Source organism: Jaculus jaculus, chromosome 1 (genome assembly GCF_020740685.1).
Source record: "Jaculus jaculus isolate mJacJac1 chromosome 1, mJacJac1.mat.Y.cur, whole genome shotgun sequence".
NCBI classification, from domain to species: Eukaryota; Metazoa; Chordata; class Mammalia; order Rodentia; family Dipodidae; genus Jaculus; species Jaculus jaculus.
This window is the reverse complement of record NC_059102.1, coordinates 214,424,684-214,446,964: the sequence shown is the minus strand read 5'-3', so window position 1 is coordinate 214,446,964 and position 22,281 is coordinate 214,424,684. Positions and strand designations below refer to the sequence as shown.

The window sequence follows — 22,281 nt, the reverse complement described above, 5'->3', positions numbered from 1 at the left end:
TCACTAATTTCTTTTTCTGTATATTTGGTGTTTGCATATAGAAAGGTGACTGGTGTTTTTGGTGTTTATTTTGTATCCTGCCACTTTATTGAAAGAATTAATCACCTTTTAGAAGTTTTTAGATGGAGACTTTCAGCTCAATTATGCATTGGATCATGCCATCTGACAATAAGGCTAATTTGACTTCTTCCTTTCCAATTTATATTCCTTTTATTTCTTTCTCCTGTCTTATTGCTTGGGCTGGGACTTCTACTACTATGTTGAGGAACAGTGGTGAGAGTGGGTACCCCAGATTGTTCCTGATATCAATAGGAGCTCCTTGAGTCTTTTCCCATTAAGTTCTATTTGTGCTTTAGGTGCTTTTTGTATAGCTTTTATGGTGTTGATATATAAACCACCAGTACCCATTCTCTCGTGTTTTGATCAAGAAGTGGTATTATATTTTGCCAAAGGCCTTCTCTGCATATAAATAATCAAGTGGTTTTTGTGACTAAGTTTATTTATGTGGTATATTATGTTGATTGATTTCCGTATGTTGCACCATCGCTGCATCCCTGGCATGACTCCTGGTTGACCAAGGTGGATAATGCTTTTGTTGTATGGTTGAATTTAGTTTGTGAAGATTTTTTTTTTTTCAATTTGCATCTAAGTTCATCAGGGATATAGGCCTATAGTTTTCTTTTCTTGTTGCATTTCTGTGTGGTTTTGGTATAGGGTGATGCTGGCTTCATAAAAGGAGTTAGGAGGATTCCCTGTTCTCTGATTGTGTGAAACAGATTGAGAAAAATTGGTTTCATTTCTTCAATGAAGGTTTGATACAATTCAGCTGAGAAGCCATCTGGTCCTGAATTTTTCTTTTGGAGGAAATTTTTGATTAGCTTTTCAATCTTGATGGTTGAGTTTGTTGAGAAGACTAGATTGCTTTGAATTTCATTTTGGTAGATTCTGTGTGTCTAGGAATTGATCAATTTCTTCCAGATTATCCAATTTTGTGGAGTAGAGGTTTTGGAAGTATGTGCTGATGATTCTTCCAATTTCATTGATGTCTGTTGTGACCTCTCCCTTTTCATTTCTGACTTTGTTAATTTGACACTTTATTTTTTCAAATTTAATCATTTTTATTTCAAGTATACTTTAAAAAATCATAAATGGGCTTTTATAATCCGAAGTTGAAACATTTATTCATCATTTCTAAGTTTGACAAACAATTCCAGCCCATATTTTATACTTTCCAAACCCAATTTTCTTGGCCATTTTTTTCAGATTGAGACCCAGTATTTAAATTACTGTGTCTTAAATGTACAGAACCATTGTATACTTGCTGGTAAGAGTTTTCTAAAAACTTTCATCAAATATAAAGAACGATTTCTGTTCAAGATCAGTGTGTGGGAAGAATATTAAACATCAAGAAATCACATACTTAAAAATAACAAAACCAGTGCTGTTCTCCATCATAACAGAACATGAAAATTTAAATTTTTATACTTTGGTACTATTTTATTCCCTACACAGGCTTCAATTCTATTTAATCTTTTATGCAAAGTTACCATTGGAATCTACTGAATAAAAATCTCAGTACTACTCTCAAGAACAGGTTACTTTTCTGGAAAAGAGCTACCTTGGTAACTTCTCTCAAATGTTCACTTTAAATAAAAAGTTGCAGAAATGTTTTTTGAACCAGTTTTAGGTATCATACAGCATACTATACATAGAACTCTCACATAAGAGAATCAAAGGCACTTTTAACAAAATTTTCCACCATTACTTTTAAGATTCCCTATACTTTTTTTTGACTGCCTAATTCAGTATTTACTGAAGTGTTGTAAGTATTCCTTTTGAAATGATCTTCACACCCCAGAACAAGATACCACAGCACTTTGACTCTAATGTCAGAAGAAATGAAAATGGACAGATATCCAAAGAGATATTCTCTCTGCTCTGAAGGTGAGCAATGTGACCCACAAGTCTTCACTCTTCTGAAGCTCCCTCACAATCAGACTATTTCCACTTAATAAGTCAATATATCCTTAAAAATTACAAAGTTTGGTCACTATGAAAGACTGAACAAAAATTAGCTTCTGCAACTGAAACAAGTCTAATTACTCCCTCCACTCCCCACAAAACAGGGAAGTAGGTATGGTCTGAAGCCTTTAAATCTGAACTCTCAGCTCCTAAAACATTGCTGCTATTTGCTCATAGTTGAAGGTTTATTTACTTCATTCTCCAGCAGTTCCCCCAATTTTAAGTATATCCATACTCACATGCACATGGCACACACACATATGCACATACATACCCACTCACACATACACTCTCAGATAAGACACTTATTTTAGTGTGTTGATAAATTATGAAAAATATGAACTAGATGTATACTTGGTTTTGTAGGTACTTTGTAAACATCAGAGTCACTTGGGTCCTTTTCTCTGAAAGCCTGAAATCAAACTATGCAAGCAGGAATCACTACTTTCCCAGATGCTGTTGGCAGGCTACATACTGAAGAAGGGCAGAGAAAAAGTCCTCATAGCTGATGTTTATGTAAGAAGGCAAAGAGACAATTTCAGTCAATCTGATCTGCCAGGGAAGAAAACCTAATGTGCTGTCCACAGGGCCAAACTTCAGCACTAAATCAGGATCAGAGAAACCATATGTAGGAAGTAAACCATCTAACTATCTACATCCAAATCTGTGGACCTCTTTTCGCTGCTGGGCTACTAATTGGCAAAAGTCCTGAGCAGCTCTCACAATATCTGCTTTTCCATCTTCTGGGGACAGCACCTTCACTGCCAATGGGCAATTTAAAACTTGATCATCTTTGTCATTACTAGTTACAAACTCTGGCAAGTATTTGGAACAATCTAGCCTCAAAAGTTCCTGTTGTTGTTATAAAATTTCACCCATCAATCTGGAGTTGTTTCCTTTGAAAACACCTTGGTGGTCGTAGACACTAATGTAGGAGATTCCCACGGCCATACACCACACCAGGAGGCTCGCGATGTCGGAGACGTTGGGCTCCTGCTCCTCCTTGGTGACCACCAGGCCCATGTGCACAGGCAGCTTCTCCAGGGACCGGCTGTCCACTCGCCAGTGCAGCCGGGGATGGGTGGCGGCCGGCCCCCGGTGCGGGTGCCCGTGGTGACACCGGTTCCTGACCCCGGCTGGGGACCTGCGGAGCCTTGATACTTTATTTATTTATTTATTTTTATCAAATTGGTCAAGGATTTATCAGCCTCATTTATTTTTTCAAAGCACCAGCTATTCATTTTCTTAGTTTCCAATTCATTATTTCCTGCTTCAATCTTGATTATTTCTTTCTGTCTTGAGTTGTTAATATTGGATTCTTCTTGTTTTTCTCACATCTTTAAGTGAATGGTTAGGTTATGAATTTGGGATCTCCCTGTTTTGTTATGAAAGCATTTAGCACTATGAAATTTCCCCTTAGAACTGCCATCATTGTGTCCAATACAGTTTTTTTTGTTGTTGTTGTTTGTTTTTTATTTATTTACTTGAGAGAGGGAAAGAGGCACAGTGAAAGAGAGACCGAATGGGCATGCCTGTGCTTCCAGCCACTGCATGCAAACAAACTCTAGATGCCTCCCCACCTCCTCCCCTCCCCCCCTCCTCTTGAAATGAATTGCCTAAACCTAGGCATGGTGGTATAGGAATATAATCCCAGGATTTGGGAGGCTGAGGCAGAAAGATAACAAATTTGAGACCTGCTTGGACCACCCTGTCTAAAAAGTAAAAACAAAACCAAAACAAAAGAAAAAAATCAATTACATAGATAAGCTCTGGTTTCTCTAAAAATATATTTGTGCTAAAATAACAGATGCTAATTAAATGGCAACTTAAATGCTGGCATTTGATACTATCAATGTAGCAGAAAGTTTCTTCTTTCTTAAAAATGTGTGCCCTCTTGGTAATATAGTAATCCAATTTTAACCAGACTCAGGATTGCTAAACTGGAGGCCACATTCCCCATCCATCCCACTGGGTAGGCTTGACCACATGACTAAATTCTCACTAATGGAAAGTTAGGGAGGTTTCAGGCACGACTGTCCCTCACTGCTCACTCACCCTGCTTCCAGGATTTCTCCCTGAAAATTGGGGAGGTAGATAAGCTAGCCGTTCTCCATATGTGTTCTTGGACCCTGAGATACCCTGTGGGTCCAAACTTTCAAAATAACAGTTTGTTATTTCAATAACAATATGGGAATGGTCTTTTCTTTCTTTCCTTCTTTCTTTCTCCCTTCCTTCCTTCCTTCCTTCCTTCCTTCCTTCCTTCCTTCCTTCCCTCCCTCCCTCCCTCCCTTCCCTCCCTCCCTCCCTCCCTCCCTCCCTCCCTCCTTCCTTCCTTCCTTCCTTCCTTCCTTCCTTCCTTCCTTCCTTCCTCCCTTCCTCCCTCCCTCCCTCGTTCCTTCTTTCCTTCTTTTTGCTGAGTTAACAGTCCCAAAATGGTACAAAAGAAATAGTGAGTAAACACGCTGGAGCTTGGAGCCAAGGTGGTGACAATAAATGTCAGAGGTTCTTAAAAGTATTCTTTTTTATTTTTTATTTTAAAATTTATTTTTATTTGAGATAGAGAGAATGGGCACGTCAGTGTCTCTAGTCACAAAGAACTCCAGATGCATGCACCACCTTGTGCATCTGGCTTACATGCAACCTGTAGTATCGAACTTGGGTCCTTATGCTTTGCAGGCAAGTGCCTTAACTGCTAAGCCATTTCTCCAGCCTTACAAATTACATCTATAATGTTTTTCAAGGTAGCGTCTCACTGTAGCTCAGGCTGACCTGGAATTCACTATGTGGTCTAAGGGTGGCCTTGAACTCACAGTGATCCTCCTACCTCTGCCTCCCAAGTGTTGGGATTAAAGGCTTGCACCACCACGTCCGGCTTATATTTTTAAAAGTATTCTTGATGAAATAATATTTTTAAATTTAGAATCTTGAGTACATGGCTTTTGGCAGGATGCATATAGACATGAAAGATATGCATAAAACAATGCATGGTGAAGTATAATGATTCGGAGAGGAGCATTTTTTCCACTAAGCTGTGAATGGAGCATTCACTTATTTTTAATTTTTAAATGTGACAACATTTTCTTCCTGAAAAATCCAACTAATAGAGACATTATGGTTATTCATACTGGGCATGTTCTTGAAAATGAATGAAGTAGGCCTATTATTTTGAGGAAAACAACTGGCAGTGTTTGTTGCCAGATGTAAAATTCCAGCATTAAAAGAAAATTAGAACTGTATTTACCACTGTAAGTGTGACTATCCCCATAGATGAGATTGGTGCTGTTATTAATTAATCTGTAAAACATCATTAATGTTTCCTAAAATCCAAAAAGTTTGTAACAAATTGGTAAATCAGTATTTTCCAAGTGATGAATCTATGATGTCATAAAATTATTCATGTGGAAAAGACACGTTCATTCACAACATAGGACAGTGAATTTTCATATGCTGTAAAAAGTTCCTTGATATTGTTCCAGATTCTCAACTGCAACCAACCTTTCAATAGTTACCACATCAAATTTTCAAGATTAGATAAATCTAAAATCCAAAATCTAAAATCAAATTTTCGGCAAGGCTTCATTGTTTCTGGAAGCTCCCAGATATAGCACTCAGATCATCTCCCTTGCTGTGATTCCACCCCTAGGACTATCTGGAAAGTCTTTCAACATACTTTTTCAAACAAACATGTGACCATGTAACCAAGATAGATTTTCTTCAATTACCTTAGCCAAAATAACACATCATGAGCAATGGATGGCAGACCCCAGACATCTCTTACTAATCCCATCACTGAAGAGATTTGCAGAATGTATAACAATTTTATTCTTCTCACTAAACTTTATGTTTTGCAAATTCTATTTTTTTCTACAAATGTCTATTTCACTTCTGTTAACATGAATGGCTTTACTGAAGTTTGTGGAAGGATGAGCAATGGCCTCTCAAAGATGTCTATCTACAACTGAACCAATGGAAACTGTAAATACTTTATGTGATACAAGGGAATTTGCATATGTGATTAAGATGTTGAGAGGAGGTGATACTCTGAATGGTGTTGCCAGCATTGTTACAGGGCAGAGATGAAAATGTTAGAAGCAGAGAAAGGGGGCACTGTGGAGGAATAGGAGAATGAGCATGTGTTTCACAGCATGGGGTGAATGTACAGGTAAAAATGCCAGTGCTTTAGCTGGTCTGTGGAAGCTGGAGAAGTTAAGGGAACACAGTTTTCCTATGGAGCCTCCAGAAGCAATGTAGCCCTGCCAAAAACTTGATTTTATATTTTTGATTTCCAGACATGTCAACAAGTAATGTTACATTATTTTGAGACTCTAAGGTTGCATTGATTTGCTACAACAGACATAGGAAATTAGTGCTGGCTTTTAAATAATTAAATAAACACATAAAGCCTTCTTGGTTCTCATTTTGCAGGTAATGAAGACTGATGAATATAAAACAGCACAAATGGAAACTCTGCAGTACTCTATAACTTTTAAAAGTCTAAAGTAACATTGATACTGAAAAGTTTGAAAATTGCTTCTCTAAAGATTGGCCAAATTACATGCTTTGGGTATGGTTTATCATCCAAAGATTCATATGCTGTAGACTTGGTCCCTGATGTGCCTCTGTGAGGTGCTGGTTGCTCTAAGAGGTAGGTTCTTATAGACGGTAACTAGTTCATGGGAGCATACCCTTACCAATACACCAGAAATATCCTTCCATAGTGAGTTGCTTCTCATGGCACTGAGCTAGTCTGTTGAAAAGAGTTTGTTCCAAAGCAAGGCTACTGCAAGCACTTGGTCCTTTCTGTATGGACAGAGCCAGTTCTCTTTCTGCTTATTTACCATGTTACAACTAGCAAGTGGGCTTGTGAAATAGACCTCTTTTCTTTATAAAGTACTTGGCTTCAGGTACTTCATTATTGCAATAGAACTGGAAGTTATTCTGTTAGTCTAAGGCTTGCCTCCAGAACAAGATGAACAAAGTACTGAGGCAGGAGAGTAGGGCAGAAAGTAAGAGTCAGGTGCCTTTACACCAAGATTGCAAAATCAGGATCTGAGAACAATCCTTGAAACCATGAAAAAGGCCAGACACTCCAAGCTCACTAGAATTGGTTGGAACCACAGACACAGTTGCTTTTGGAATAGCTCTTTCCCTGTTCCAGCCTACTTCTGACCCTGGAAGCACTCTTTTTAAATAAACTGTATTTTTCTGTTTCTACTCCCATGTTTCTGTCCAGTTCTATGTTCCAGGACATGAGAACCTAGAAAAGTTCTGGAGGTGTCCACAAAACCTCATCAATCAACTTGTATGAGCATGAGTCCCTGACCAAGTTAATTCCACCTGTATGAGCATGAGTCTCTGAGTTCACTCCACTTGCATGAGGACAAGTCTCTGACCAAGTTCAATCCACCTGTATGAGCCCTGGCCAAGTTCATTAGCTCAGCTGTCTTGTCAGGCTGGCTGGCCTTCCTGTATATCTCCAGGTCACTATATGAGACAAATGTTTCATTCTTCTAAATGACTAACTCTGGAGCTCTTTGGTTCAGCAACCCAGACTGCATTTAACACAATTACCTAATACTGTCTGAGATTCTCAAGCATAGGATCATATCTAAAAATCACATTTTAGTTGAGTTAATAAAGATTTCAACATCTTATCTATGGCTGGGAAGTGGTTCAGTGCATAAATGCTTGCTGTGCAAGTATGTGGACCTGAGTTCAATCCCTAGCACCCACATAAATGCTGGGAGGGCATGGCAGCTTCCTGTAATCATAGCACTCTGGAGGCAGAGACCAGGGATCTTCATAGCAAGCTGGCTAGATGAGCTAAAGAGGCAGTTCTGGGTTTAGGTGAGAGCTCCTGTTTCTGTAAATAAGGTAGAACAATCAAGGAAGACATTCAATGTCAACCTCCAGTCTCCATATGTACATCCACCCATACATGTGTCCATGCACATAAGAATATGCATACATACCCTGTAAAAAAATATCTAATTTGATATTTAATGAAAAAAGGGCCAAAATCAAATTGGTGACATTTTTAGGAAATGTGTCATTTGTTTTTCCCCCATTAATTCCTATTTCTTATTAATATTGAAATGCAGTTTGTAGTGCCTTAGAACAAAGGCTTATATAACAAAGGCTGATACAATTTTTCTAATCCTTACATTAATTGGATAGTTTTATATTGATTATTGGTGTGGTCTTTTCTGTCAATTTTTTCTGCTATTTGGTTCTACCAACAATTTGAAATCATTATAAGGAATTAAAAATAATGTCTGTAACTTTTCCTTTTAACATACCTTGATAAAGCAGGTTGGGAAAGCACTATTTTCACTGAATAAGTGAAAATGTACCAGGGATGTAGAAAAGTATTCAAATGGCATCACAATCTTTAGCAGAGCCAGACCAAAAACTAATTCTGTGCAGACATACTAAAAGACTATATTTGTTGACGTTATGCAATTGGTGACTTTTAGAACTGGTAAGTGAATTTAATTGGTAAGTGAATTAAATGAATTAAAAGTAACTAGTTTTCCAAATAACCAACAATAGATCTAAATAACTTACTAAGTGTGTAACTTCATTCCTATCAAAATTCTAAGACATGATGTAGGCCATAAATATAATCATGCGAATTAACAATTTAAGCTAATTAGCAAGTCATGGTATCATACCCTTAACTGGGTTATTTGCCTAAGACTTAAGGCTTAGAAACAACCAGAGAGCAGCTTGCAGCTCAGGAAAGTTACGTCAGTAAAGCAACAATGAGCCAGAAGGCTTTCAAAGTTTGAGAGACCACCAAGTGTGTATAGAGAGAAGGAAACAGGGAGAATAGACAAGATGTCACATCACAGGACAGACCCTTTATGAGAAAAAGCCAAATAACTCAAAACAACATTTGAAAGAACTTGCTTCTATTCACATGGCACATGACATGATGATTATTTTCCTCTGACAGAAATAAGTTATATAAATAGGACATCAAAAACAGTGTGTAGCTTTGATCTCATTTCTAATTAATTGCACCCGGGTGGGCAAGATTCTGATCATATAAGTGAGGGATAGTAAGTGTTACTTATGTAAATAATTAATAAGCATCTATGATCTAGTAGGCTTTTATCTGTCCTTCCATACAGGGAAAAATTATCTATAGTTCAGCCAGGAAGAAATACACTTGTCATTTTAATCTCTTCTCTAGGCTTATTTCTTGAAGGGATTTCCTCAAGAGCAAAGCCAGTCCTGTGATTTAATTTGGGAATTTGTGTCCTAGAGTTCAAGACTCAAATAAGACATTCTTTTTTTTTTTTTTTTTTTGGTTTTTTGAGGTAAGATTTCACTCTAGCTCAGGCTGACCTGGAATTCACTATGTAGTCTCAGGGTGGCCTTGAACTCATGGCGATCCTCCTACCTGTGCCACCTGAGTGCTGGGATTAAAGGTGTGTGCCACCACACCTGGCTAAAACATTCTTTTTAAAGACACATGTGGCAAAGATATTTTGTTGTTTGCTACTAACATCTGCTCTTCTTTGCTTCCTTAGTAATGAAACTGTAATAGCTGGCATGGGAAGATTCAGAAAATGATTGCCATTTCCAAGCTCCTAGCCATGCAGAGCACTCATAGGATACATCAAGAGACTGTGAATGGAAGAGAAGGGTTTATTCCATCTAACTTCCTTCTGAAGGAAACTTTTGTGTCTGGCAACTCTGATGCCCAGGGCAACCTTGAATGCCACATTAGAGATGAGGAACTGGGGTCCTTGATATACTGGCATTAGAGCACCTGACAAATACTCACCTCACAAGCTTGAAGGAGAAATGAACTTCTTTGTCAATATTTCTTTTTTGTTTATTATTTGGGGATTCTTCTCTAACAATATAGCTTGGTTTCTGATTGATAAAGGAATTAACTAGTCAAAAAGTATTTTTAATTTGTTTGCCTTCTTACTTTTCCTAGGCTTTTGCAACATTCTGTTTATATCTACAACATTCTTTTACTAATCCGTGCATAGGCCACTGTCAGCATTGTTTTCCTATTGTGCAACTTTCCTATATCACTTTTCCCAGCCAAAAATTCTGCAGTTACTCCTCATTGTGTGTCAAATAAAAACATTTTACCAGACTTCCAAGGTCCTTTGCTTTCTGGTTCCAGGGTGTTCTCTAAGTGTATTTGCAGATGATGTGAGTTTGTTATCCAGCCAGATTTGTTTGGGTGATCTTTCCCAACATGTCCTGTCCTTTCTCTTTGTTCCTTTCCTTACCCAACTCTATTTCCTGGTAGGCTGTCAACCTTGTGTGCACTGAATGACTTCTACCTCTCTCCTCAGGCTTAGCTTTAAGGATGCCTCTTTCTCACATGAAATGCCATGCCATCTAAACACTAGAACAGATATATGAAACACTCCAGTGTCATTCATAGATGCTTTCTGAATTTTTATTTGGTGTAATAGAAACAACTCAATATTTGAAATCTGATACTGGCTCTGACCTTGACTCTACCAGTAGGTAAGAAGTACATTTCACTCACTGGGCATTCATTTTCCCACCTATAAAATGCAGATAATATTCACTTGACCTCAGGGTTCTCAAAAGATCATATCAAATTAGCAATGTGATACAGTTTTGTAAATTATTAAATACATTAAAACATAACTTATCATTAGTTCTTCTTCCTGTAAATATGTCTTAAGCTTCTTAAAAACAGGAATAACGTATCTGATATTTTTGTTTAATGATTATCAAATGGGACTTAGATGTAGAATTTGCTTGATAAGCATTTGCTAGCCAGCACTAAGAAAACAGAATTAGCATGATAACCAATGCTTAAGGCAAGCTGTCAAGAGGTCTTCTCACAAATATTGAACACTTAATACATGCATTACAGTAATGTGAAATTTTACTTTTTTATTTGATATTTCATGTTATTTTGCTTAATATTCAAAATGATTGAGTATTTAAGTCTTCAGAAAGAAGGAAAACAGACCCAAGTGTGCTTAGAATTAAAGTACCTGTGTGGTGGTTTGATTCCAGTGTCCCCCATAAACTTAGGTGTTCTGAATACTTGGTTTCCAGCTGATGGAGATTTGGGTACTAATGCCTCCTAGAAGCAGTGTATTGTTGGGGGTGGGCTTATGGGTGTTTTAGCCAGTTTCCCTATGCCAGTGTTTAGCATACTTTCCTGTTACTGTTGTCCCCCTGATGTTGGCCAGGAGGTGATGTCCATTCTCTGCTCATGCCACCGTTTTCTCCTGTCACCATGGAGCTTCCCCTCCAGTTTGTAAGCCAAAATACCACCTCCCCCCTTCCCCTTTTTCCCAAAAGCTTTTCTTGGTCAGATGATTTCTGCCAGCAATGCAAACCTGACTGCAACAACCTGCAATGCTTGGTATATAGAAATGATTTTGCTCATTTCCACAAAAGACCAAAGGCCTCATGCTGTTCTAGTGGTACAGCAAAGAACACCCTTCGTTGGGAATGTTAGGTGGTCAACATTCATTATTCCCAAGCAACTCTGTGCAAGTGAAACCATCAGCCGAGCTTGTTGATATCACAGAGTGATTTGTGGAAATCAAAACACCTCTGTTCAGACAATGCATTCTTTTGGAGGCTGATGAGAATTTTTAAAGAGGGTTAGCAGATAGTCTTTAGCAGGGGGCAAATTGACATAACAACATCATCATTATCATTCTCTTAGGACGGATAAGAGTTAGAAAAATGAGTGAAAACAAGGTGTTCTAATCTCTCTCTCTCTGCCTCTTTCTGTATGTTGCTTTCAAATAAGTAAATAAAAATGATTTAAATATTTAAAAAATAATAATTAAAAAAAGAAACCTATTAAGCTGGGTGTGGTGGCACATGCCTTTATTCCCAGCACTCGGGAGGCAGAGGTAGGAGGATCACCATGAGTTCAAGGCCACCCTGAGACTACAGAGTTAGTTTCAGGTCAGCCTGGACCAGAGTGAGACCCTACCTCAAAAAAAAAAAAAAAAAAAAAAAAAAGAAACCTATTGTTGAAAACTGGTGTTTTATTTAACAAAATGAAGACTTTATCAGATGGAAAACAAAAGATCAGCATTTGGACAAAAGTATCTCTTTTAACACAAAATTCTTGTTTGTAACCATTTGTGAACATTATAAGATCTGTTGACCTAATAAAATCAGACATTTTGTAAAAATAAATAAATAAAAAGAAAAAGAGAAAAGAAAGAAACAAAAAAGAATCCAGGGCTGGAGAGATGGCTTAGTGGTTGAGCACTTGCCTATGAAGCCTAAGGACCCCAGTTGGTGGCTTCATTCCCCAGTATACATGCATGCCAGGTACATAAGCTGGAGCTTGCAATCTGTAGTTTGTTTGCAGTGGCTGGAGGCCTGGAGCACCCATTCTCTCTCTCTCTGTCTCTTTCTCTCTCTGTCTCTCTCAAATAAAGAAAAAGAAATATTAAAAAAAAGAGTCTAGTGAAAGTGTTAATATTATGTGTGTATGTGTGTGTATGCAACATTGGAGGTAATGCTTCTATGTTCCAAGTGAGGTGACAAACCAATTACTTAAGACACTCACTGCTCTGGAGGACTTGATTTGGCATACGCCACTTCTGAGTGTCTGTTTTCCCTTCTGCCCCATTTTGGTTTTTGCTATGTTTTTGTGTTTTCTACTTGTATTGGCTGTAGTAGCTTGTGTTCTGTACCTTAGATTCAGTATTTGCTCTTAGTTTTATTTATTTATTTATTTATTTATTTATTTATTTATTTATTTATTTATTTATTTGAGAGCGACAGACACAGAAAGACAGATAGAGGGAGAGAGAGAGAATGGGCATGCCAGGGCTTCCAGCCTCTGCAAACAAACTCCAGATGCATGTGCCCCCTTGTGCATCTGGCTAATGTGGGACCTGGGGAACCGAGCCTCGAACCGGGGTCCTTAGACTTCACAGTTAAGCCCTTAACCGCTAAGCCATCTCTCCAGCCCTGCTCTTAGTTTTGACCTCTGTTTACAAACATAGTTTTCAGTCTATTATTATGGTCAGTTATTCACTGCAATAGTATTTCACAAATAGAAATGCATTATTTCATTTGTTCAGAAATGCATTATTTCATTTGTTCAGAAGCATATTATTATCCTGGAAGGAAATGCATATGTATATATATACATGCCCTTGAAATAGTCCATATATTCTTGTTTAAATTTTATTTATTTGAGAGCAACAGACAGAGAGAGAAAGAGGGGGAGAGAGAGAGAGAGAGAGAGAGAGAAAACATTGTAGGCGTGCCAGGGCTTCTAGCCACTGCAAACGAACTCCAGATACGTGTGCCCTCTTGTGCATCTGGCTAACATGGATCCTGGGGAATTGTGGGTCCTGGGGAAGTTGAGCCTTGAACCAGGGTCCTCAGGCTTCACAAGCAAGCACTTAATGGCTAAGCCATCTCTACAGGCCCCCATATATTCTTAATAAAAATTATTTTTTCTTTTATAAATTAATTTTTAAGCTAGATACAAAATGATGTGTTTCATTATGACCACTTCATATATGTCATTTCTCATATTCATCCATATTCTCTCTTACTACTATTCCACTCCCCTCTCACTGGTCTCCCTTCTCCCATGAAATAGCCCTCCTTTTGCTAGACACACACACACACACACACACACACACACACACACACACACACGTACACACATCTAGATTATGCATATGGGAGAAAAATGTGTTACATTTTGTCTGCTCTCTTTATTTCCCCCCAATTACTCTCTTTTGTTTCCTTTAGACATCTTTTCTCCCTTATCAGAAGCCTCCTACTTGCATGTCATATATATATATAATCTAGATTATACATATCTGAGAAAACATATAATATTTGTCTTTCTGAGTCTGGCTCATTTTACTTAACATGAATATCTCCAGTTTTATCCTTTTTTGTTTGTTTGTTTGTTTGTTTTTTCAGGTAGGGTCTCACTGTGGTGCAGACTGACCTGGAATTAACTATGTAGTCTTAGGGTGGCCTCGAACTCATGGAGATCCTCCTACCTCTGCCTCCCAAGTGCTGGGATTAAAGGTGAATGCTGCTACATCTAGCCCTTATTCATTTTGTTTTAAAGGCTGTGATGTGTTCTCTTTGTGGCTGAATAAAATCTATTGTGTATGTAGCACATTTTTCATCCATCTGTTGACTCCCATATAAACTGATTTTGTTAGCTATTGTGAATAGTGTAGTAATAAACATGGATGTGCCGACGTTTCTGTGATATTCTGATTTAAAATCCTATATCCTATAGGTAGATGACCAGAAGTGATACAGATGGGACTTGTGTTAGTTATTTTTAGTCTGTTGAGACCCTTCATTCTGACTTCCATGGTGACCATTTGGCATACATTATCATGAGCTCCTCTTTTCCTGCATCCTCATCAGTATTTATTGTTTATTTTCTTCATGATAGCCATTATGATTAAGAAGAGGTAGTATCTTATGATAGATTTTTGCTTATTATTTATTAATTTATTTATTTTGGTGTGTGTAGTCTGTGGTGCATGCACTGTGTGTGTGTGTGTGTGTGTGTGTGTGTGTGTGTGTGTGTGTGTGTGTGAGTGAGCAGATGTGCACACCCCTTGTGCATGAATGGAGGCCAGAGGAAGATGTGGTGTGTCCTCTATTACTCTTCTGCCTTATTTCCTTGAGAAAGGATCTCTCCCTGAAACTGGAGCTCCCAGTTTTTCAGCTAGACTGGCTGACCAGGAGTGCAAATGAGGCTCCATTGATCCTCCTGTTTCTGCCCCATCCCACACTCAGTGCTGAGGGAATGGGCATGTGCGGCCCTGCTTGTCACCTTATGTGGGTTCCAGGAATCCAAACTCAGGTCCTCATGTTTGCAAATGCTTTTACCCACTGAGCCATCTTCCTAGCCCCTCAGTATAGTTTACATTTATATTTCCCTGATGGTTAAGGATGTCAAAAGTTCTGTTATTCACTAACTGGGAGTTTTTCCAATACATATGGACAAAATTCTGTCTTTTTTTCCCCGGTGAACATCTCTCTTAGTTTATTGTCTGGAAAAATGGGTTTATAAGCATTTTAGGGTTGGGGGAGGACCCTAAGGGAAATGGACTACCAAGTTCATTTTTGATGCCTAATTAGCATATGAGGACATTCATTCCAGCATGTAGGCAATAGCAGGGGACGGGGCGGGGGGGGGTCAGTGGTGAAGGTGTGTGAGGGTCAGATGATATAGGGTCTCAGGGGGATAGACTATGTGAAGGCTGATAAAGAGTTTCTTAGGCAACTGGCCAAAAGTTACAGGGCTATGGGCAGAGCCTAAATTCAAGTGTGCTGGGCTTGGAGAGGGAGTGGCCTCCTGTAGCCCAGGGGTCTTTAGCAATGCCTGGCAGCTCAGGCCCCCCTCCTGAAGGCTCAAGCCTTTGTTTTTATAATGGGGCATTGTCATCCTGAATGAGTTTTTTATAATTTGCCATAGGTCCAGATACAGTTAGGTGGTGTATGAGGATCTGATTAATAGCAACCTTAGCAATATTAGTTATTTGTTATCTGAGAAATTTGATGAGAAAGGGGGCTATAAGGAATAGGGTTATTATAGTAAGGAGGGGGCTAAGGAGAAGCCAAGCAACTAAATGGCTAGAGGGTGGTGGCGTCCTCAGGCTTGTAGCAGTCAAGCAGCTTAATAGCATTTGATTTGTTAACAACAAAAACAATATTCTTGTCCCAAGACCATACATGCCCCCCAAGTTTGGCAGTAATGAAGTCTAAGGCTAGACAGTTTTTGAAGTACCACACCCATGAGAAAAATAATTGTCTCTGGAGAGATTTTTTGAGGCTGTTGGTCACTGGAGGCACCCAGAGATATTGTCATGCTAAGGCCCACCAGCAGAGGGATGAAGATCTCTTTCAGTTAGTGCAGGCAGAGTTTATAGATTTTTTTGTAGAGATACACCTGTGAAGCAATCAAGATTGGGGAATAATAAGTGAGAAAGGAAATATTTATACATGGGGTAGTTACTTATTTTCTACCAAAGGAGAGTGGGTATCTTGACACAATTGGTCCTGCTTATGGAAATATAGAGCAGGCATTCAGCTCTGGTCAGCTTAGAGCTGGGCAGGCAGAGAGATACAATTTGGCTGGCATCAAAGAGGATGAGGCCTGTCCTTTGCAGAGTCAGGGAATCAGAGCACACATGAAAAACAGTTCTTTGGAACTGGGCAAGAGATAAGAAAATTTTTCTTGTCCTTTTTACCTTCACCAGTCACCCTAATTCTATCACCCTTTATTTTTTCCTCTCATGAGAAGACACTCTAACTGCCATTTGATGGCAAAGGACAAAGACTTCGGATCCTTACTACTTCCTGATTAACGGGACACAAAGTGGTGACTTGTTGCAGTTAGAGAGTCTCTCACAGAGAGAGGAATTATTCTAATGGACCCCAGAGTGTAGGAAGATAGTCTTGGAAGAGAACACTGGGGAGAAAGAATAAAAGTAAGGAGTTAATGAGAAATGAACACATAGCAAACTGGTCCTTTTTGAGGTCAAGGGAATCCAGACAGGCGTGGATTGTCTCAGGACCATCTGAGGATGAGCTGCCTGAGATTTTCTTCTAGAACTGTTCATTAAATGGCACAGTAGTATATGATATGGGTTGTAAAACAGATAAGACATTAGCAGAGTTATCAGAAACATGTGCACAGCATTTAACCTGGATGATAGAGAGCTATTGGGTGCCATTAAAGGTTGACCAAATATATATTTTTCTCAGAACTTGTTGATATATTCTAGATTTGAAAATAACCCTTTTGACATCTATAGTTGTTCTTATTTATTATAGAATTAGAACTATGGGGAAAAGATGTCTTAAGGTCTTCTTTGTTTCCTCTCTTGTAAAGGTCATTTATATATTTAAGGTATTTTTAAAAAAGTTTTTGTTTGTTTTGTTTGTTTGTTTTTATTTATTTATTTGAGAGAAATGAAGAGAGAGAGAGAGAGAGAATGGGTGTTCCAGGGCCTCCAGCCACTGTAAACGAACTCCAGATGCTTGTGCCCCCTTGTGCATCTGGCTAACATGGGTCCTGGGGAATAGAGCCTTGAACGGGTGTCCTTAGGCTTCGCAGGCAAGGGCTTAACTGCTAAGCCATCTCTCCAGCCCTAAGGTATTTCTTTTATCTTTGGTTATACATTTCTCTCTGGGTGTTTAAGACCATATGGATAGCCAAAAGTTAATTAAAGATTAATTTTGGAGTCACTAGTGGCTCCCCAAAGAGATTTTAGGGACCTAGGGGTAGCCCCATAGCTTACTGGTGTTTTCTTTCTGTTAGGATGAGTCAGAGCTGTGCTGGCCAAGTAGTTTTCCCTTCTTTGGGAAGTCAGGAGAACTGATTGCTCCTCAATTGTGACTCTCCAGTTTCAGAATGTACACCAATTTTGTTTGGGTCTTTGTGTCCTTCCTGCTCAGGAAGACAGGTGGGCCAGTATAGAAATGTCCTATCATCTCCAGTGGCCACATGACCTGGGAGCACAGGCCAAAACTTTGGCCCTTTTTACTCTGATGACTCCAACTGGCTTTGGCTTTTATGTAGGTAATTAATATACTTAGAAAGGAAGTTATACCAGCCTGGATGTATGTACATATAGAGCACACTTGATTACTGATGTAGATTTAGTTAAAGAATAGCACAAGAGTCTCTAAAATCATTTTTTCCAGTCTTAAATTTTTGTTGTACTGTGGCAGCATAAGCCATATATCGAGGCATAGAAAATAGGCACACCTCATACCTTAAACATCTAACATTTATAAATATAGGCAGAACCTGTTATCAGTCTTGAAAACAGTACCAATTGATTTACAAATTAATTAATTTAACCTAGAAATTGTCAGAAAAGGACATGTAAAACAGTATAAAATCTTAGCACCTGTGTTTTTGAAACATCTTTGATTAGTTTAGATACCTGTGTGGGTACCAGTTACCCAGTGAACATTGAAAACAGAACCACAGAGCCTGAATATTATTTTTTCTCAGATGAGGACCATTGTTTGAGCATGAGACTGTACCCTAAAGTAGAGAATATGTCTTAAGAGTTAATTTTGTTATAAGCACTGGACTTAATTGAGACATTTACTTAACATACAGTAGAACAAGAATTTTTTTTTATTGAGCCAAAACAGCTAGTTAAATTCTAATATAACCTTTGATATACCGGAGTGCTTTCCCTGGGGTCTACCTCAGGTATGTCCCAAGTTTCTAAGCCTGCTGCCAGCTGACAGATATCTGATATAGTGGTGGCCACCAGGTCCAGGGAGGGGCATCCTTTGAAATGCTCCATGTTTCATCCCCAGTGTGGGAGATCACCTGCCAAGTCAACTTTTGGGGGGCATGTGGGTTGGAGGCATCACCTAGCTGGAGAAGGAGAAGCCACATGGCGAAGTCTAAGTTTGAGGGGATTGTCTGTCCTCTCAGCTTGCCGTTCGGGGTCCGGCAGCGGGGCATGAGATGCATGCATCCAGGCAGGTACTCCTTCTTTATGGCTGTTGGTGTGGTCAGTAGGACGAGGTAGGGGCCCTTCCAGCGAGGTTCTAAATTTCCAGCATGGTGTCTTCTAATCAGCACAACATCTCCCACCTGGAACTTGTGGGGTACTTTTAAGTCTCCAATCTCATAAGCTGTTCTGAGTTGTTCCCATGCCTCGCGTCTGACCACTTCAAGCACTTTCATGTGGGCAAACAGAGATTTACAGTAATTAGTGCTAGGGTCAGATATTCCACCTGATTCAGTAAGTGGAGGTGGTCCCCCCAAAAGAATTTCATAAGGTATAAGTTTAAATTTCCCAGGGGTGTTTCGAACCTGGAACAGGGCAAAGGGAAGGAGAGCTGTCTAGTCTTTCCCACCGGTCTCCAGGGCTAATTTACTCAAGGTCTCCTTTAGAGTTCTATTCATCCTGTCTACCTGTCCTGAACTCTGGGGCCTGTAGGCACAATGTAATTTCCAATTAATCCCCAAGCATTTGGCCAAACCCTGACTTACCTGGACAACGAAGGCAGGTCCATTATCAGACCCAATTACCTTAGGAATTCCAAATCTTGGGAGGATTTCTTCTAGGATTTTCTTAGCCACTACATTGGCAGTTTCAGTCTTGGTAGGATAAGCTTCCACCCATCCTGAAAAAGTGTCTATAAAAACTAGTAAATACTTATTGCCATATTTGGCTGTTTTGATTTCTGTGAAGTCGACCTCCCAGTAGGCTCCAGGTCTGTCTCCATGTAATCTCTTTCCTGGAGAACATTTTGAATATCCCGCGTTGGTCATGGCACAGGACACACAGTGTTTTGTTACAGTCTCTAATAGGTCAGGGAGCCCCATCACATGGTATTTAGAGGACTTGATTAGAGTCTTTAGATGTTTGGCCCCTAGGTGAGTTAATTGATGTAAGTTGGTCACATACTTTTTACCTTCTTCCTGGGGAAGGACCATCTTTCCATCTTTTGTCCTCCTGACTCCATGATGGGTCTCAGATTGAAAACTTAATTTTTCCATAAGTTGATGATCCTCTGGTGTATAGTTAAAGTTGGAGTCCCAGTCAGTGATGTGGTCATCTGTTTGTTCTATGGTCATAATCATAGGTCCCTGGGCAGTGTTTTTGCTGCCTGGTCTGCCATCTGGTTTCCCCTAGCAATCGAGGCTTGTCCCTTTTGGTGTCCTGGGCAATGGACTATGGCTACCTTGGCAGGGAGGTGGATGGCTTCTAAGAGGTTTAATATTTCCTCTTTGTTTTTAATGTCTTTTCCTGTCGAGGTCAGTAGGCCTCTGTGTTTGTATATGGCCCCATGAACATGTGTGGTGGCTAAGGCATACCTGCTGTCCATGTAGATGTTGATGGTTTTTCCTTCTGCCATCCGCAAAGCCTGGGTTAGGGCAATGAGTTCTGCTTTTGGGGCAGAAGCCCCCTCAGGCCACCTGCTGGCCCAGATTGTCTGTTTCCCATCCACCACGGCTGCCCTGGCCATCCATTTACCTTCAACTAGCTAGCTACTGCCATCAGTATACCAGTTGGGGCTGCCTGGTCAGGGCCAATCTCGTAGATCCTCTCATAGTCCCATTTCCTTGGCTAGGATGTCCATGCAGTAGTGCACTGGAGAGGACTCGTCTGCTTCAGGTAGCAGAGTGGCTGGGTTTAGAACAGCTGGGGGCGCAAAGGTTATTCTTTCCGTTAGCAACAGACTTTGGTAGTGAGTCATGTGGGCATTTGTCATCCATCAGTCTGGGGGCTGCTGGATTATGCTTTCAAGGGTATGGGGTGCAATTATAGTCACTGCTTGTCCCAAAGTCAATTTGTCAGCATCTTTGATTAAGAGGGCTACTGCCTCTACTACCTTCAGACAGGAAGGCCAGCCGCTGGCCACAGGATCTAGCTTTTTTGGCAGGTAGGCAATGGGCCTCTTCCAGGGACCCAGGGCCTGAGTGAGGACTCCTCGAGCTGTTCCTGCCCTTTCATCAATGTAAAGGGTGAAAGGTTTGGTTAGGCCCGGCAAAGCCAGTGCCGGGGCCATTAGCAGAGCCCGTTTGATTTTATCAAAAGCTTCTTGGTGCGTAGGGGTCCACTCAAAATGTCCCTTTTCTTTAGTCAGAGGATACAGGGGGGGCGCTAAGGTGGTGAACCCAGGTATCCAAAGTCTACAGAAGCCTGCAGTACCCAGAAATTCTCTTACTTGTCTTGGGGTGGTTGGGACAGGGACCTGGATCATTGTTTTCTTTCTGGCCTCAGTCAACCATCGTTTTCCTTCCTTTAAAGTATACCCCAGGTAGGTCACTTCAGATTGGCAAATCTGAGCTTTCTTTGCAGATGCCCTATATCCCAATCTCAGTAAGCAAGTTTTCAGTACCTTGTTGACATTCTTGCCATGTGGAAGCAGCTAGGAGCAAGTCATCCACATATTGTAATAAAGTAACCTGAGGGTTATTGGCCCTGAAGGGAGCCAAGTCCTGATGTAGAGCTTTGTCAAAAAGAGTGGGGGAGTTTTTGAATCCCTGGGGCAATTTTGCCCAAGTCAGCTGTCCGGTTTGACCAGATTCAGGGTCCCTTCACTCAAAAGCAAATATGGGCTGGCTGTTTGGATGTAGTCTCAGGCAGAAGAAAGCATCTTTTAAGTCTAGAACAGTACACCATTGCCTTTCAGGGGGCAGTGAACTAAGGAGGTTATAAGGGTTAGGGACTGTAGGGTGAATGTCCTGTATTCTTTTATTAACTTCCCTTAGATCCTGTACTGGGTGATAGTCATTGGTACTTGGCTTTTTGACTGGAAGCAGAGGAGTATTCCAGGGTGACTGACAAGGTCTCAGAATGCCCTGAGACATAAGTCTCTGTATATGAGGGCGGATGCCTCTTTGAGCTTCGTGGCTCATGGGGTATTGGCGAACTCTGACCAGTGTTGTATCTGCCTTTAGTTCTATTATAATGGGGGGCACCTCCTTTGCCATCCCCATGCCCCCGGTTTCAGCCCATGTCATGGGGTAATCAGTCAGCCACCGTTGGAGGTCTGATCCAGGTGACTTTGGCTCTTGGTCCTCATGGAGGTGGTATTCCTCCTCAAGGTGGAGAGCCAGGACTACAGCAGAAGGGGTTTGCCAGCCTATCTGTGGTCCCTTAGGGGTGAAACAAATCTGTGCCTTTAGTTTAGTCAATAAATCTCTTCCTAGCAGTGGCACAGGGCATTCTGGTATAACCAGAAATGAGTGCATAACATGTCCTTTCCCCAGGTCCACAGTATGGGAGGTGGTCCAGGAATATTGTTTTTTTTCCAGTAGCTCCTATTACCATAGTCTTTTTATTTTTTAATTTTCCAAATGGTTCATTTAAAACCAAAAATTCAGCTCCAGTATCCATTAGGAATTCCACAGGATTCCCCTCCACTGTTAAGGTTACCCTAGGCTCAGGGAGCAGGTCCGAGCTCCGTCCTTCCTAGTCATTTTCCTCAAGGTGTAGAACCTTTGAGTTTGCTTCTCTCTTTTTGGGGCATTCGCGAGCCCAATGTCCTTTCTCCTTGCAATACGCACATTGATCCTTCTCAAGGGGCTTCCTAAAGCCCTCAGGTTCCTTCTTCCTTGTTTGCCTGCTGCCCAGGTACCCTGGCTGTCTAGGCCTTCCTGATCCTGATTCTCTTTCTTTTTCTCCTACCACTGCAGCCAATATCATACTTAAGTTCCTTTCTTGTCTCCTTTACTGTCTATTTTCTCTTTCTTTTGCCTCCTTTCTTTCTCTATCTTTCTTCTCT

The 22,281-nt window shown here is 40.2% G+C and overlaps 2 pseudogenes; both read right to left on the bottom strand.

Moving 5' to 3' along the window:
• Positions 1 to 2,463: 2,463 nt before the first annotated feature.
• LOC101599396 lies at positions 2,464 to 18,338 on the bottom strand (annotated as a pseudogene).
• Positions 18,256 to 21,893, bottom strand: LOC105944624 (annotated as a pseudogene).
• Positions 21,894 to 22,281: the final 388 nt, after the last annotated feature.